The sequence below is a fragment of the Piliocolobus tephrosceles genome, chromosome 3 (assembly GCF_002776525.5).
Source record: "Piliocolobus tephrosceles isolate RC106 chromosome 3, ASM277652v3, whole genome shotgun sequence".
NCBI lineage: Eukaryota > Metazoa > Chordata > Mammalia > Primates > Cercopithecidae > Piliocolobus > Piliocolobus tephrosceles.
The window spans coordinates 158,206,860-158,222,421 of NC_045436.1; the positions used below are offsets into that span (position 1 = coordinate 158,206,860).

At 36.0% G+C, this 15,562-nt stretch overlaps 1 pseudogene; it reads right to left on the minus strand.

Moving 5' to 3' along the window:
• Window positions 1-11,588: 11,588 nt before the first annotated feature.
• Window positions 11,589-12,628, minus strand: LOC111549833 (annotated as a pseudogene).
• Between the last annotated feature and the right edge of the window lie 2,934 nt (window positions 12,629-15,562).

Consider the following 15,562-nt stretch of genomic DNA (forward strand, 5'->3'; position numbering starts at 1 on the left):
ATTTTGTGTGGGTAAAATGATAAAATTTATTTAACTTCAGATTTTTCAACAGCTCTTATAATCTTGTTTTTTTTTTTTTTTTTTTCAAAAATATTGAGGGGAAAACATCCAAATTACATCTTAATAACCTAGAAAAATGCAATGAAAGAAAAAAGGCATGTTAACATATTATATATTTTTCTTCTGCTCTTGCCTTAATTAATGGTAGGCAAGCTTTAGGGGGTCCATATTTTATTTTTATTGTCTGCTTTTTTTCAGCTGCCTAAAGAAGGACGAAGATTCTAGCTCACACATTTGCTATGTTTCACAGGACAGTTTTGTTCCTTAAGACATTAAATCAAGTTCTTTTTGTAAGTATATGTATAGAGAGACAGGAAGATGGGAAATCAAAAATATGTTTAGGTTTTGGTTATCAGAGAAGTAAAATCAGAAGGAGATCTGACGTACTAAAAATTAACTCTGCACTGCATACAAGTATACACTACTTTAAAAAAAATTCTGCAATTCTTGTAGAATATTGCAGTAACTATCACTTTTCTCATTTTTACCCAAAAGAAAGCCCAGAGGAGAGGAGAGCTAATTAGTGACATAAGTGTGATTCAAGCTCCAGGAAATGAGAAATAATGCTGGAAAATTCTGAAATCTCTTCTCTCCTACAGACAGACTGCCAATCAAGCCATGTACCCATTAAGTAAAATTGGCCATTCAGAATTTTGTGAGTGCTACACCTCAATCAATGTTCCTTTCCTTTTGTTTTTCCACCATGAAAAATGTGGATTAAATGAGATAACAAACACTGTCTAGTAGAGTGTCTTGCTCTTTTAAGATAGCTGATGTTCATCCTTCTTCCTCTCACTCTCTCTTTATTTTTTTAAAAAAGAACTGTAATTCTTTTCTATCTTGATTTTCTAGTAACCACAAGCCCAATTTCTTCTCTACTTCAGGTATTTAGGGTTATTCATTCCTTTATACACTGAAGTTAGGATAGAGTCTTTTCCTTCAACTTGTTTCCATCTACATTATTTTAATTTATTTCCACAACCACTTTAGAACTAAAGATTGACTAATTCCATTTTAGAGTGGAGGAGAAAAATCGAAAGAGGTAAAGTGACTTGCTATAGGTTGTAAAACAAGTGACTAAGCTGGGAATAGAATCTGGATATTAAGATTTCAATTATTTTGAATTCAAATGAGGTACTTGTATTAAGAAGTTTATTTGTACATATCATCCACTGAAAACAAACTGAGGTGCCTTCTGCACTCAAATACACAAATACACCAACAGGGTCTTGAAATGTGCTTATGGGATTACTGTTGCTCTTTTGTACCTCATTGTCACCTCAAGACTTTATCATGAGAAACTATTGTTTCTTTAGCCTGAGCTCTAGAGAGAGCATGCATGGAGCAAACCTGAAACCAACTCTTAGCAAGAAGCCAAGCCCTGCTTAAGGGACCCTATCTTGAAGCAAATTTGCTTCCTGTGCACAGCCAAGAACCATATATGAGTAAACAGGAGTAGATGACTGTTGCTTTAAGCCACTGTGTTTTTAGTGATTTATAACCCAACATTAGCTGACCTTCAAACACAGACAAACACATGCACACACATACACACACACACACACACTCACCAGGCACTGTCCTGTCAAGTCTTAACAGTATATAAGCTTTGAATAATCAGGGAGAAAAGCTGCAATGCCTGTTGGGCCAAGAATGCAAGATTCAGGACCTTCAATATGTTCTATCTAAAATACAATAGATTTAGAGACTCTATATCTCAGGCTTATTTCAATTTTAAGCTACAGAAAGCCTAAAACAATCTGGTTTAGCAAATAATGGTGCACAAGACATAACAGCTCAGAGGCCCTTCTAGTTCCCAAGAGAACTTATCAATGGCTCAAAGATGCCAATCAAATTCATCTTACAGCTCCGTTTCCTCTGATTACACCTAATCCTCAGATCTAATAATAATCCCTTGGAGTTTTCAAGCTCTTGCTCCTAGAATGCAGCAGTTTTAAGTCTCACAAACTTGAATCACCAATTCCAGTGGAGAAGTAAGACTTATCCCAGCATTCCCAGCAAAAAATCCTAAGAGTCAATCTGATTAGATAAACCTGAGTCACATGCCCAGGACTCTGTACCTCAAACTGTGGCCAAGGAGTAATATTGCTAACTGAGTCAATCCTGAAGCTAGATCCTGAAGCCTCACATGTAATTAATTGTATTCAAATCACTTGGGCAGAAAACAGGAGCCATCTACTATAAACTCTCCATAATATGAAGAGAAAAACAGCCCATCAAAATTTGGCCTTCTGCCAAGTACAGGCTGTAAGAGGAAAAAGCAATTGACTAAGATCACTACTGGTTTGCACAGGGTTGAGCATTTTCTACATTGAACAAGATTTACAGCAGTTTGCAAACATTTTTATGTAATTGAAGACCACATGGTAGACTTTTCCGGGAGTCCAGACTGTTGCATTGAACATTATTCCCATTTGAAAAGATAAAATATCCATGCCATCCCAGAGACCACCAAGCTAACGCTGAATTGCTTTCTGGGGTGATTTACACATGGGTAGTAATCAGTCAGCTTAGCAATATGACACAGCTGCTCACTGAAGCTGTGCAAAAAGCTGAGTGTGCTCTTTTTGTGGGTGCTCTGGGGGTTACAGAAACATGAAAAGCAAAAATGTTAACGTATATGGAGCTTAATACCTAGGTGATGGGTTGATAGGTGCACAAACCACCATGACACACGTGTACCTATGTAACAAACCTGCACGTCCTGCACATGTATCCCAGAACTTTAAATTTAAAAAAAAAAGCAAGACTGAAGCACGTAAAATAAACTGGCTTGAAAATTATTTCTAAAAATAGAAAAACAAGGTCAGATTTATTTGTTATAATTCTTTATGACTTATCAAATATTATACACAGGAAAATTTTTTAAAAACCAATATCAATAATAAGTCAAAACTTACTGACCCGCTATGATGTGCTATATTCAGTACCAAGTGCTCTACATCATGAAATCTTCATAAAAATTGTATTATTGTTTTCATTTTCTGCAAGCAACTAGTCAAGCCATATGGCCAGTAAGTGGTAGAACCAACATGGAACCCCTATTACCTCTCACCAATCTGAATGTCCCATGAGCTGTTATATCATCAGGGCAACACAGACTGTTACCACAGAACAAAGTAGCAAACTATGTAGAGTGAATTTAATTTCCAAAATCTTCCAAATGATTTACTGTGATCTGAGTTATGGAAACAGCGGTGGATACGGGTTTAGGTGGTGGGGAAATGGGCTAACATAGACCATTTTAATTACCTGGAAGGGTAATTTCTCCAAATTCCATAATGTCTTTATTAAGAAATCATTCACTCGGATGTGTGTTTGGCCTGACGAAGACTTGTGCATTAGCACCTAATATTTATTTGTTGAATAAAAGTAATACTCAAAATGGGCTAAATCATTTCCTAGAACTCCATTTTTTAAAATTGTAGTCTACCTGGTGTGGGAAGGAATAGTTAGATACTTATAATTGATTTAAAGGAATTCTAAATTTTTTAAATTTAAATTTTGATGGGTCTATTAGCTTCTTGAAATAATAAGAAACTAAAAAGTACTTCACAAACTTTTGTTAAACATATCTACTTTGTTGTTCAAATCCAAAAATTATCTACTTACTTACATTTTCTAGTACAAAAAGGATTTTTATGCACTATAGGATTACAATATAAATAATTTTAGTGGGAAAATGTTTTCAAAACAATCATTTTGTATACTTGTATATTTAAATCAGATAAATTCAATATTGGATCACAATGTATTTATTTATCTTTCTACTGATCAAAATGTCCAAAATGCATTGACGCAACTCTGAGAATCTATAAGTATGCATAGTGTTATTGATCATTTTGTCATTAGAGATTTTTGGTTAGTTTGTATGTTATACAATACTGCTTAGCACTCGTATCTCTTGTGTGTTTGCAGCACTCAATTTTACAGTGAAAGTAATTTCTTAATATCTTGCCACCTCTTCTTTCTCTTACTTCTATGAGAATAATTTGTGGTTCTGACTTTCCTCCTAGCTTCAAGTTCAATCATTTTGTTGTTGATAATCCCAGCCCTTCATACATTGCTTCCAGAGGAAGATCTTTGATACCAATGCACAACAGACTTCTTAAAGTAATTCTGATGGACAGACTTAGTGCTTTCTTTTTCCCCACAAGCCCAGTTCTTGTCTTACCCATGAAATTGCTATGCTATGAATTTTATTAGGCTCGAAGTCTTAATACTCTTTTTCCTGCTGAGAAATGAAGAGGATATAGGTCCCTGGATAAACTTATCTGCTGGGAAGGGAATACAGAAATGTAATCTTCTAACTGGCCTCGTATCACTTGGCTGTGCTCTGCACAAACGCATCTGAAGACATTTATCTGACTCTAAAGCTGAGATCTTCATGAAAGCAGGTTAGCTTTCCTAGATTCAAATAACTGGGTTTATATCCTCTAACCTAAGGGTGACTTTTGAGTATTAAACAAGACCGGTGGGTTCAAAGAGAAGTGGCCTTAAAATAGTTTAGATTTGCTGTGAATGGCAAAGCGTTGAACAGTAGAGAGAGAGAGAAATGGCTGGGCAACACTTCCTGCTGTAAAAAAGCCTACCTTAAACTTGCTGAATGAGAAGAAATAATACAGTACCTTGCAAATAAACCACGTTGATGGATGCCTTCTGCTAGAATGGAGCTCACTGTATTTACTCTCTTTCTGTTTGATGTCAGCATCTTAGCACTCGGCATGAACTCTACTACAGCTAACTGTCGAAATAAGTTATTTCTAGTCGATAATGAATGCTTCTCTAACATGTTATTATTGAAAATAACAGGTTCCAAATGTGTGACCGAACGGCATACAATTCATTTTCTTTCTCTGTAAGAATTGGATTTTCTTGTCATTAGAGCTGAACTGTGTGTCGACACTATGCTAAGTTAGAACATCCAGAATCCCAACCAAAGGCAAGAAGTTGTGTTGAAAGATTAGAATAACAAGTGCAATTGAACAGTGGTTTACAATCTGCGAACAGCTTTCAGAGTACTCTCTTCCGAATGTCTCCTCACTTTCTAAAGAATATAACAAATGTATTTTTATTCCCATTTTAGCAAAGAGTGGATTTAGGTATGGGGCATTTAAGAGAGTTACCCAAATCTCAAAACCAGTAATTGAGAGCACTGAGGCTCAAACCCTTAACATCTGCTTCGAAATTTAATTTTTCCTTCTTCCAAAAGTTTTTTTTGAGACAGAGTCTCACTCTGTCACCCAGGCCGGAGTACAGTGGCACCATCTCGGCTCACTGCAACCTCTGCCTCCTGGGTTCAAGCGATTCTTCCGCCTCAGCCTCCCGAGTAGCTGGGATCAGAGGCACATGCCACCACGCCCAGATAATTTTGTATTTTCGTAAAGACGGGGTTTCACCATATCGGCCAGGCTGGTCTCAAACTGCTGACCTCGTTATCCGTCCACCTTGGCCTCCCACAGGACTGGGATTACAGATGTGAGCCACAGCGCCCCGCCAAAGTAAAATATTATTATCTAGATATTACTTTTCTACTTTGAACAATAGAAAAGGCAAAGTACAAAGGACCATGACAGAATATTAGTAACGAAAAGCAGTACAGGGAATATTAGCAGCTGTACCTTCCCTGTTGCATTAGGTCACACAATAGATATAAAAGTGGCAGACAGGATTTTAAAAATGTATGGCTTGTTCAAAATCACATTTCATGGCATACATTTAAGAAACTATTTTGAAAATCCTATTTTTTATGTATCGCTATTTTATCCCTAAATGTTATATTAAGTAATTATTAGAACTAAACATGTTTAGCAGATTCTTGTAGGTAAACACACAAGATTTATTGTTTTAGAAACACAGGTGCGTATAAAGAGGTTTATAATTTGTCTCCTCCTTTCCTTCATTCCTTCTTTCCATTTTCCTTTCTCTTTCTTTCCGTTCACAGTTATTTATTAGGGACCTACTAGTGTTAGGGTGAGTATAACTTGGATCCTTTACTCTTTATCCCTTTTCCAAATGTTCTTTCTGTGATTAGCAATCATGTACTATGAAAGATTTAAAGCCTATTCAGAGCGCTAAGCTAAGCCAATGCTTAATACTATTATCAGCACTGGTGTTAAAATAAATTTAGAGTCATTTGTTTTAAATGACTAGTGGATCATTTAACTCAACTGTTGACAAACATAGTAGAGCTAACATATAGCTCCTGAAGCTTCTTCCTGCTCAATTATCTAAAAGACCTTGATATCAATCTTCTTTATTGTGTTATTTGTCAAGCAAAGAGTAGCTAAGGGGTCTGAAAAATTCTAATGCTCACTACAAATAGCAAAACAGCCGAAAACTGTCAAAGGCTGCGATCCAGTTTTGGGGCACCTGTGTCCTCTCAAATCACAGCGAGAGTTCACCAAAAGGTAACAAATGATGGCAAGGAAGAGTAGTGGTGCCAGAAGAAATGGTGCAGAGCTCTGAGAAAAGCTCATTTGGCAGGAAGGTTTGTGTCTGTACATTGTGCATCCATTACAATAAAGCAATTTTGTCACCCTCTACCTTTCTCTTTCCCTCTTATTAAATATCAAAATGAGGCTGAAATATATCATGTGGAATTTTGTGAGAATGATAGTACCTTGCATCTAGGACAGCATTAAGTGGAGAAGTTCACTAAAAATACTAGCATCACTTTAGGAGGCAGAGGCGGGCAGATCACCTGAGGTCAGGAGTTCGAGACCACCCTGGCCAACGTGGTGAAACCCCATCTCTACTAAAAACACAATAATTAGCCAGGTATAGTGGCTGGCACCTGTAATCCCAGCTACTCAGGAAGCTGACGGGGAATCACTTGAACCCGAGAGGTTGCAGTGAGCTGAGATCGCGCCATTGCACTCCAGCCTGGGCAACAAGAGCAAAACTCTGTATCAGAAATAATAATAATAATAAAAATACTAACATGTAGAACCCACCTAATTATTTCTCGCCTGTCAATTTTGAGTGGAGTTCAGGCATTCCTATCTTTAATAAATACACCAGACCATTTTTATGCATCTGGCTTGAGGGCTGTCTTTTGAAACCAGAAGTCTAGATGACCCAACAAATAGCACCCTGGAAAAGTAGAGACACACTGCTCCCATGGTTTGGCTTCATTGCCCATAATAGGAATTCAATACTTTAAGTCTCTGAATTGGTAATTTGCTCAAACTGCTCAAATTGTAAAATATCTGTCAAATCTAGCATGTTTGAAAATTGTAGTATCAACTGCAGTTTCCCTATCTTTAAACCTTGAATCATTTTAAGCATTCACCCTCAAATACCTTCTGATCCAAGCTTCATTAGGATTTTTTTTTATGCTGTGGCTACATTGATGAGCTTTATTTCAGCATGCCTGAATTAGTTTCTTAAGAGGTTAAATATAATTGTGAATTGAGAAAATATGAACCAATGCAGAGGCAAAATTATTTTCTTTTCCTTTCAATGTGCAGTAATGTGCTTTCAGCATGCATGAGAGCCTGATGAATACATTAAAAGGCAATTTCCAAATCGTATATTGATTTTTGTACAACGTAAAAGAGGTATACATATCCGATGGAAACTCTCATAAAGGGGCATAAATCTTAAATTAAAAAGTGAAAAAAATAAAATAAAATTTTAAAATGTAGCACCTAGTAATAAAATACATTAGTGCCCATTTTCTTCTGATACATTGGAACATAAACTGTCCTGTGTTATTAAGCTATTTTTCAATAATAATTGGCAGAGTAAGCACAAAGTCCTTAAAAACTTTAGTCATTTCTCTAGCTTTAGCCTGCCATCTAATCTATGAAATGACTATTCTGAGAGCAGACAATTCATCATATATTATGCTCTATCAAAAACTCATTAAATTGCCATTGATGAAGATCGCAAAGTTCATGGCAGATTTTCTGTTTAGCCTCTTGTCTCAAGTGAAGGCACCTATTTATTGGGGAAGTCATACTCAAAACCAAAATGTTGCTGTGTAAATAATAAGGGCTCCTTATGAAGATAACTTGATTGCCATGGAGTTTCTGCTTAATATAAACAGAGCAAAAGATGTAATTGTTTAGCACTAAGTAAAAGGTACAGTGTAAACATAATCATCCACATACTTGGCTTGTGTAAAAACATTAACATTGAATTTTTGAAATTAGAGCTGGCATTTGGTCATTAGGCACCCAAAGAGTACTCTGGCCAGTGGGTTCTTGAATTGGTAGGTTTCCATCCTGATTGGGCAATGCCTTACCCTTCTGGTTCTTTAATGCTTTGAGTGTGTCACTCTCATCTGTAGGCATCAATAGAGGAATGTGATTGTACTTTTCTTGCCTTCCCAACCTTGTTGCTTATGATGACATCCAAGGATGAATTTTTTTAAACTCATTCAACACACTCTCACTAAGACTAAACATACTATTGGACAGTAAAATGAAGGAATTAATTTTTCAGTAAAAATTATAAGCCTATCTTTTTTCAGGAAAATTAACTATATATAAGAGAAAGAATAGGAAAATAAAGGAGGCTCTCGAAGTGCTGAAGCAGCCGATTGAGTTGCTTAGACAGTGAAGGCCCTTCTAGCCCGATAATTTTTATCACCTGAGTTAACTTTGTTATTACACAAAGAGGAAACAAGCACAGAGATGACAAGGTATTCAAAAATCTCATAGTTCATTTAATGCAGAATTTGGACCATAGTATAATCTACGCAAATAATAAGCACACCCAAAAATATGTGCAATAGATGGATGATTAAACAAGACCATTGAGAGAAAGGACCTTGCCATGACACAAGCAGGTCTCAAACTTGCTTTCCCTCACTGTGACATACCTCAGAGAGAATATTGACCTGCATGACTAACATTCACTGCTTTTCACTAGTGAAGTGAATATTTGTGGAGACAGATACCTCATTTACCATAATGTGATTGTTATGCATTGCAAGCCTATTTTAAAGCATCTCATGTAACCCATAAATAACTCATTTGTACATACTAAGAAGAGCATCATTTTATGCAACATTTCCGGGAACCCAGCTGTAATTCTTCCTCATTTCTTCCTCAACCCACCATTGTGACTTAACATCATATTTGAAAGCTGTTATACTACTTAATGCTACCAAAATCATGAACAAGCTGGAAGTTAGGGGTCTCTGGAGTTGGCATTTAGGATATTGAAGTAATACATTATAATTAAAAAGTCTACTGCCCTTGGTTTGCTGACATGATTTTGAAACCTTAAATCCCCAGTCACCTACTTCTGGTGATTTCTATAAGAAATATAGGTCATTCAATAATAAAGAATGTATAAGTCTAGGATATTTTCTGACTTCTACATTCAGTGAACATGTATTTGTAAATATTATCTTTAGCCATAGCAAAAATTTAGTTATAAATTGAGTAGAGCTATGAATAATATCTTCCTTTATTCTATAATATTTGTAAACCTGAGATTTGAAGTATAAGTTGCAATTAAGCTAAAAGCAGAGTAATTTTTAATTTTTAAATTTTTGTATTTTATGGGTACATAGTAGGTATGTATATTTATGGGATACTTTGATACAGGCATGCAATGCATAATAATTACATCATGGTAAATGGAATATCTTTCCCCTCAAGTGTTTATACTTTGTGTTACAAACAATCCAATTATACTCTTGCAGTTATTTTAAAACATAAGATTAAATTATTATTTATTATAGTCATTCTGCTGTCCTAGCAAATATTAGGTCTTATTCTTTCTAACTATTTTACTGAACCCATTAACTGTCCCCACTTTCCCCCCACACTCCACTACCCTTTCTAGCCTCTGATATTCATCCTTCTACCCTCTATCTCCATGAGTTCAGTTGTTTTCATTTTTAGCTCTCACAAATAAGTTTGAACAGGCAAGTTTGTCTTCTGCCTGGCTTATATGACTTAACACAATGACATCCAGTTCCATCCATGTTGTCACAAATGACAGGATCTCATTCCTTTTCATGGCTGTATAGTACTTCATTGTGTGTATGTACCACATTTTCTTTATCCATTTGTCTATTGATGGACACTTAGATTGCTTCCAAATTGTGACTACTGTAAATAGTTCTTCAATAAACACAGAAATGCAGATATCTCTGGAATATTTTGATTTACCTTCTTTTGGGTACATACCTAGCAGTGTGATTGCTGGATCTTATGGTAGCTCTATTTTTAGATTTTTGAGAAAGCTCCAAAGTGTTCTCTGTAGTGGTTGTGTTCTCTGTAGTGGTTTTCACCAACAGTGTTTGAGGATTCCATTTTCCTCATATCAACTCCAACATTTGTTATTATCTGTCTTTTGGATATAAGTCATTTTAACTGGGTGAGATAATATCTCACTGTAGTTTCAATTTGCATTTCTCTCATGATCAATGATATTGAGCACCTTTTCATATACTTGTTTATCATTTGTATGTCTTCTTTTGAGAAATGTCTATTCATAACTTTTGTCTATTTTTTATTGGATTATTAGATTTTTCCTATAAAATTGTTTGAGCTCCTTACACATTCTGGTTGTTAGTCCCTTGTCAGATGGGTAGTTTGCAAATATTTTCTCCCATTTTATGGGTTGTCTCTTCACTTTGTTGATTATTTTCTTTGCTATGCAGAAGCTTTTTAGCTTAATGTGATTCCATTTGTCCATTTTTGCTTTGGTTGCCAGTGCTTATAGGGTATCATTCAATAAATCTTTGCTCCAGACCAATGTCCTGGAGAATTTTCTCAATGTTTTCTTGTAGTAGTTTCACTTTGAAGTCTTAGATTTAAGTCTTTAATTCATTTTCATTTGATTTTTGTATATGGTGAGACATGGGCATCTAGTTTCATTCTTCTGCTTATGGATGCACAGTTTTCACAAAACCATTTATTGAAGAAATTGTCTTTTCTTCAATGTATGTTTTTGGCACCTTTATTTAAAATGAGTTCACTGTAGGTTTGTGGCTTCGTTTCTGGGTTCTCTATTCTGTTCCATTGGTCTCTGTGTCTGTTTTTGTGCCAGTACCATGCTGTTTGGGTTAATATAGTTCTGTAGTATAATTTGAAATTAGGTAATGTGATTCCTCCAGTTTTGTTCTTTGTCTCAGAATAGCTTTGTCTATTCTGAGTTGTTTGTGGTTTCATTTAAATTTTGGGATTTTTTTTCTACTTGTGTGAAGAATATCATTGGTATTTTGATAAGGATTGCATTGATTCTGTAGATTGTTTTGGGTGGTATGGACATTTTAACAATATTGATTCTTCCAATCCATTAACATGGAATATCTTTTCATTTTTTGTGTGTCTTCAATTTCTTTCATGAGTGTTTTATTATTTCCTTATTTATTATTATCATTTTTAAATCACTTGACACTTTATTGAATGCAAAGTAAGATTTAGCATCTTTGACTTCATTGTACACAGCTGAAGTGGGAGCCCGGGGAGGGAAAGACTGCATGGTTTTCCTTGGCCAGGGAGGTGTGTACCCTGCAGTCCTGTCGCATTGTGGGAAGATCAGCCCATGTTCTGTTGGTTGCCATTGACCCTAGGATGGATGTCCTTCCAGTCATCCCATTCCCAAGCTCTGTAGAGTGTTTATTTCATCACTCTCTTCCTCCTTTTCTTCTTGATCTTCCTGTTGCTGAGCTGCTTTTCTGAATTCCTCTGATGTTGCCGTGGCTATTTCCTGATTTGGTAACGCTCCATTCCATATTTCCAATGTTGTTCATAACAGTCAGTCACCATCATAGTTGCCAGACTTGAATAACCAGCTCCAAATACTTTGGCTTGGACATGTTCCTGGTGAGAATGAAGAGTTTCACTGGAGGCCTCTCCAGGCGAGATGTGTTAGAAATTGAGGGCTCTCTTGAAGAGTCTCTTTGTCTCAGGATCTTTATTTCCTGGTCAATGCTCTCAATCTCTTCTAAGCTGATACCAAACCAATTCTGAAGGTGAAGAACATAATATTCACAAACACGTCCATCATCTGATTGACCACTTTCCGCAGTAGATTTCATTGCAGACAACCTATGCTCCAACTCTTTCTTCTGCTTGTATCTCTCTATTTTAGCCTGTCTTTGAGATGCCGTAGAAATGAGGCTAGGATAAGCCATGTAGGAATTAGCAGTGTGATTTTCAGCTGAGTTGTTCTCAGTTTGGGGCAGCTCAAACTCTGCCACATGAGAGTGGTACTGAGTTACCACTCTCATGTAACATGTAATGGTACTGAGTTAAGTAGTTTATAAAGTGTTTTGGAGCTCGCTGCAAATGATCTAGATGCTTGCTGGGGTCAACTTGCTTCATGGTGGGGGCACCAACAGGTACTTCAGGTCGGTGGAAGCAATCTCTTACAAATCTTCATTTTGGATGAATGAGTCAAGCTTTGGTAACATTTTGGCAGCCTTCTCAAGGAGGTCCAGGCCCTTGAACACCTTCTCCTGGACTATCCAGGAACTGACAGGTTCAGTAGCTACTTCTACTTCATCCAGAAGCTGTTTGCCAGTTTTGAACAGCTTAGGGAGTGACGGCAGCAGTAGCTTGTCTTCAGCAGCCATCTTGGGGAGGGAGCCATGAGTGTTTTATAGTTTTTATTATAGAGATCTTTCACTTCTTTGGTTAATTTAATTCCTAGGCATCTAATTTTATTTGTGGTTATTGTAAATAAGATTACTTCTTTATTTCTTTTTCAGATTGTTCAATGTGGGGATGTAGAAATGCTACTTATTTTTGTATGTTGATTTTGTACCCTGTAACTTTACTGAATTTGTTAATTAGTTCTAATAGCTTTTCAGTGGAGTCTTCAGTTTTTCCCAAACATAACATCATATCATCTGCAAACAAAGATAGCTTGATTTCTCCCTTTCCAGTTTGGATGTCTTTTATTTATTTCTCGTATCTGATTGCTCTAGCTAGAACTTCCAATAATATGTTTAATACAGTAGTGACAATGGGCCTCCTTGTCGTGTTCCAGATCTTAGGGGAAAGGCTTTCAGTTAGTCTGTTATACATGGCTTTTATTGTGTTGAGGTAGGTTCCTTCTATACCTTGTTTTTCTGAGGGTTTTTTTTTTTTTTATTATTGTGAAGAGATGTTGAATTTTATCATGAAGGGAGGTTAAATTCACTCCTCCTTTATTTTTCAGAATAGTTTGAATAGGATTGATATTAGTTCTTCTTGAAATGGTTGGGCAATGAAGCCATCGGGTCCCAGGCTTTGCTTTGCTAGGAGACTTTATTATGGCTTTAATCTTGTTACTTGTTATTGGTGTTTTCAGTTTTTCAGGTTCTGGATTTCTTCATGGATCAATCTTGGTAAGTTGTATATATCTAAGAATTTTTTCATTTCCTCTAGATTTTCCAATCTATCAGCATCCAGTTGCTGATAGTAAAAAGCAGAATAATTCCTAATCATCATATCAGCAATGTTTCGAAAATAAATATTCAGAAATGTATTTCTAGAGAAGACAGGAAGATACTTGGAAATACCTTTAAATTAAAAGTTAATAATTGGTTTTCTATATAATTAAATCCACTGAACTGAACTTAAAATGTTTCTATTGGCTCATTGTGCTTTTAAGTTGCCTTAAGTTAACTTTCAAGATTAGTAACTGGTGAATTGTTCTAACACAATTAGCTTCACTTAATTACAATAAAATTGATATAAAAATGTAAAAAGCCAAGAAAAACAAAGTGATTTCACTAAGGTGCAGATAAAATTGTGTGTATCGTGTGTGCGTGCACGTTTATATGTAATTGATATACACATTTTAAAACATTCAATTAATACAGGATTCAAAGCATATAAAGAGAAAAATACATAAAGTACAAGTCAATGCCCTGTTTTAATCCAATTTCACAGTGAGAATTGCTCACTTGTATCTTTTGAGATTCAGGGAAAAAAGTTTCTCAACGCACAGATTTACAGTAGAAATGATTCTGAAAAAATATTAATCCTAAAACAATAAGTCCACATTGCCAGTCATAAATTGTTTTCTTCCACCCAAGATCCATAGTAGAAAAGGAAAACAGGCATAACTCCATTTATACTTTATTTAAGCACTTATCCATTGCTAATTTCCTTAGATTTGAGCCTCGGAAAATCTGGAGATAGAGTAAAATTTGCATAAATAGGGTGATAATATTTGCCACTAAGGTACAATAATATTTATTGGACTCCTTGAAATCAAGGTCAGTTGTAATTATTGCACTATTTCTACTATAAGGCTTGCGTCTTTACTGACATTAAAGGGTATATGAGTTCCTTACTGTAAGACTGCACAGTGCAAAGATTATGTAAACGAATGTAAATCACCATGAAAATCCAGTTCATTCCACTGTTACCACACACCATTTTACAGTTCTAAATATCAAAAATCTTCCAAATGTGTGACCCATGCCTCATTAAGCATAAGAAACCTTGGCACCTTGGCACTCTTATTTTCAGATTCAAAAAATCAGTGCTGCCCATATTCTTTCATGGCCCCTCTAACATGACTTTCTTCATCTGAATTTACACAAGAGTAAAGGGAGTTTGCTCAAAACTCAGGCAAAGTAACTGAAAAACTTTCAAAGCAATTCCAGGATTTAATGTGCATTGAGAAAACATTTCGCTATAGAAACAAAAACTAAAAAAAACACATTAGAATATGTATGACCGCCACGTTCTCTGGTTCTATCTCACTGCCAAACAGCAGGATACATAGAAGGAAATACAGACACTCTGCATAAACATATGTTAATGCTTGCCAAGAAATTTTCTTTTTTTTATTATTATACTTTAAGTTCTAGGGTACGTGTGCACAATGTGCAGGTTTGTTACATATGTACACATGTGCTGTATTGGTTTGCTGCACCCATTAACTGGTCATTTACATTAGGCATTTTTCCTAATGCTATCCCTCCACTCCCCCAACCCCATGACAGGCCCCAGTGTGTGATGTTCCCTACCCTGTGTCAAGTGTTCTCGTTGGTCAGTTCCCATCTATGAGTGAGAACATGCAGTGTTTGGTTTTCTGTCCTTGTGATACTTTGCTCAGAATGATGGTTTCTAGCTTCATCTATGTCCCTACACAGGACATGAATGCATCCTTTTTTATGGCTGCATAGTATTCCATGGCGTATATGTGCCACATTTCCTTAATCCAGTCTATCATTGATGGACTTTTGGGTTGGTTCCAAGTCTTTGCTATTGTGAATAGTGCCATAATAAATATATGTGTGCATGTTTCTTTATAGCAACATGATTTATAATCCTTTGGGTATATACCCAGTAACGGGATGGCTGGGTCAAATAGTATTTCTAGTTCAAGATCCTTGAGGAATGGCCACACTGTCTTTTACAATGGTTAAACTAGTTTACAGTCCCACCAACAGTGTAAAAGTGTTCCTGTTTCTCCACATCCTCTCCAGCACCCGTTGTTTCGACTTTTTAATGATTGTCATTCTAACTGGTGTGAGATGGTATCTCATTGTGGTTTTGATTTGCATTTC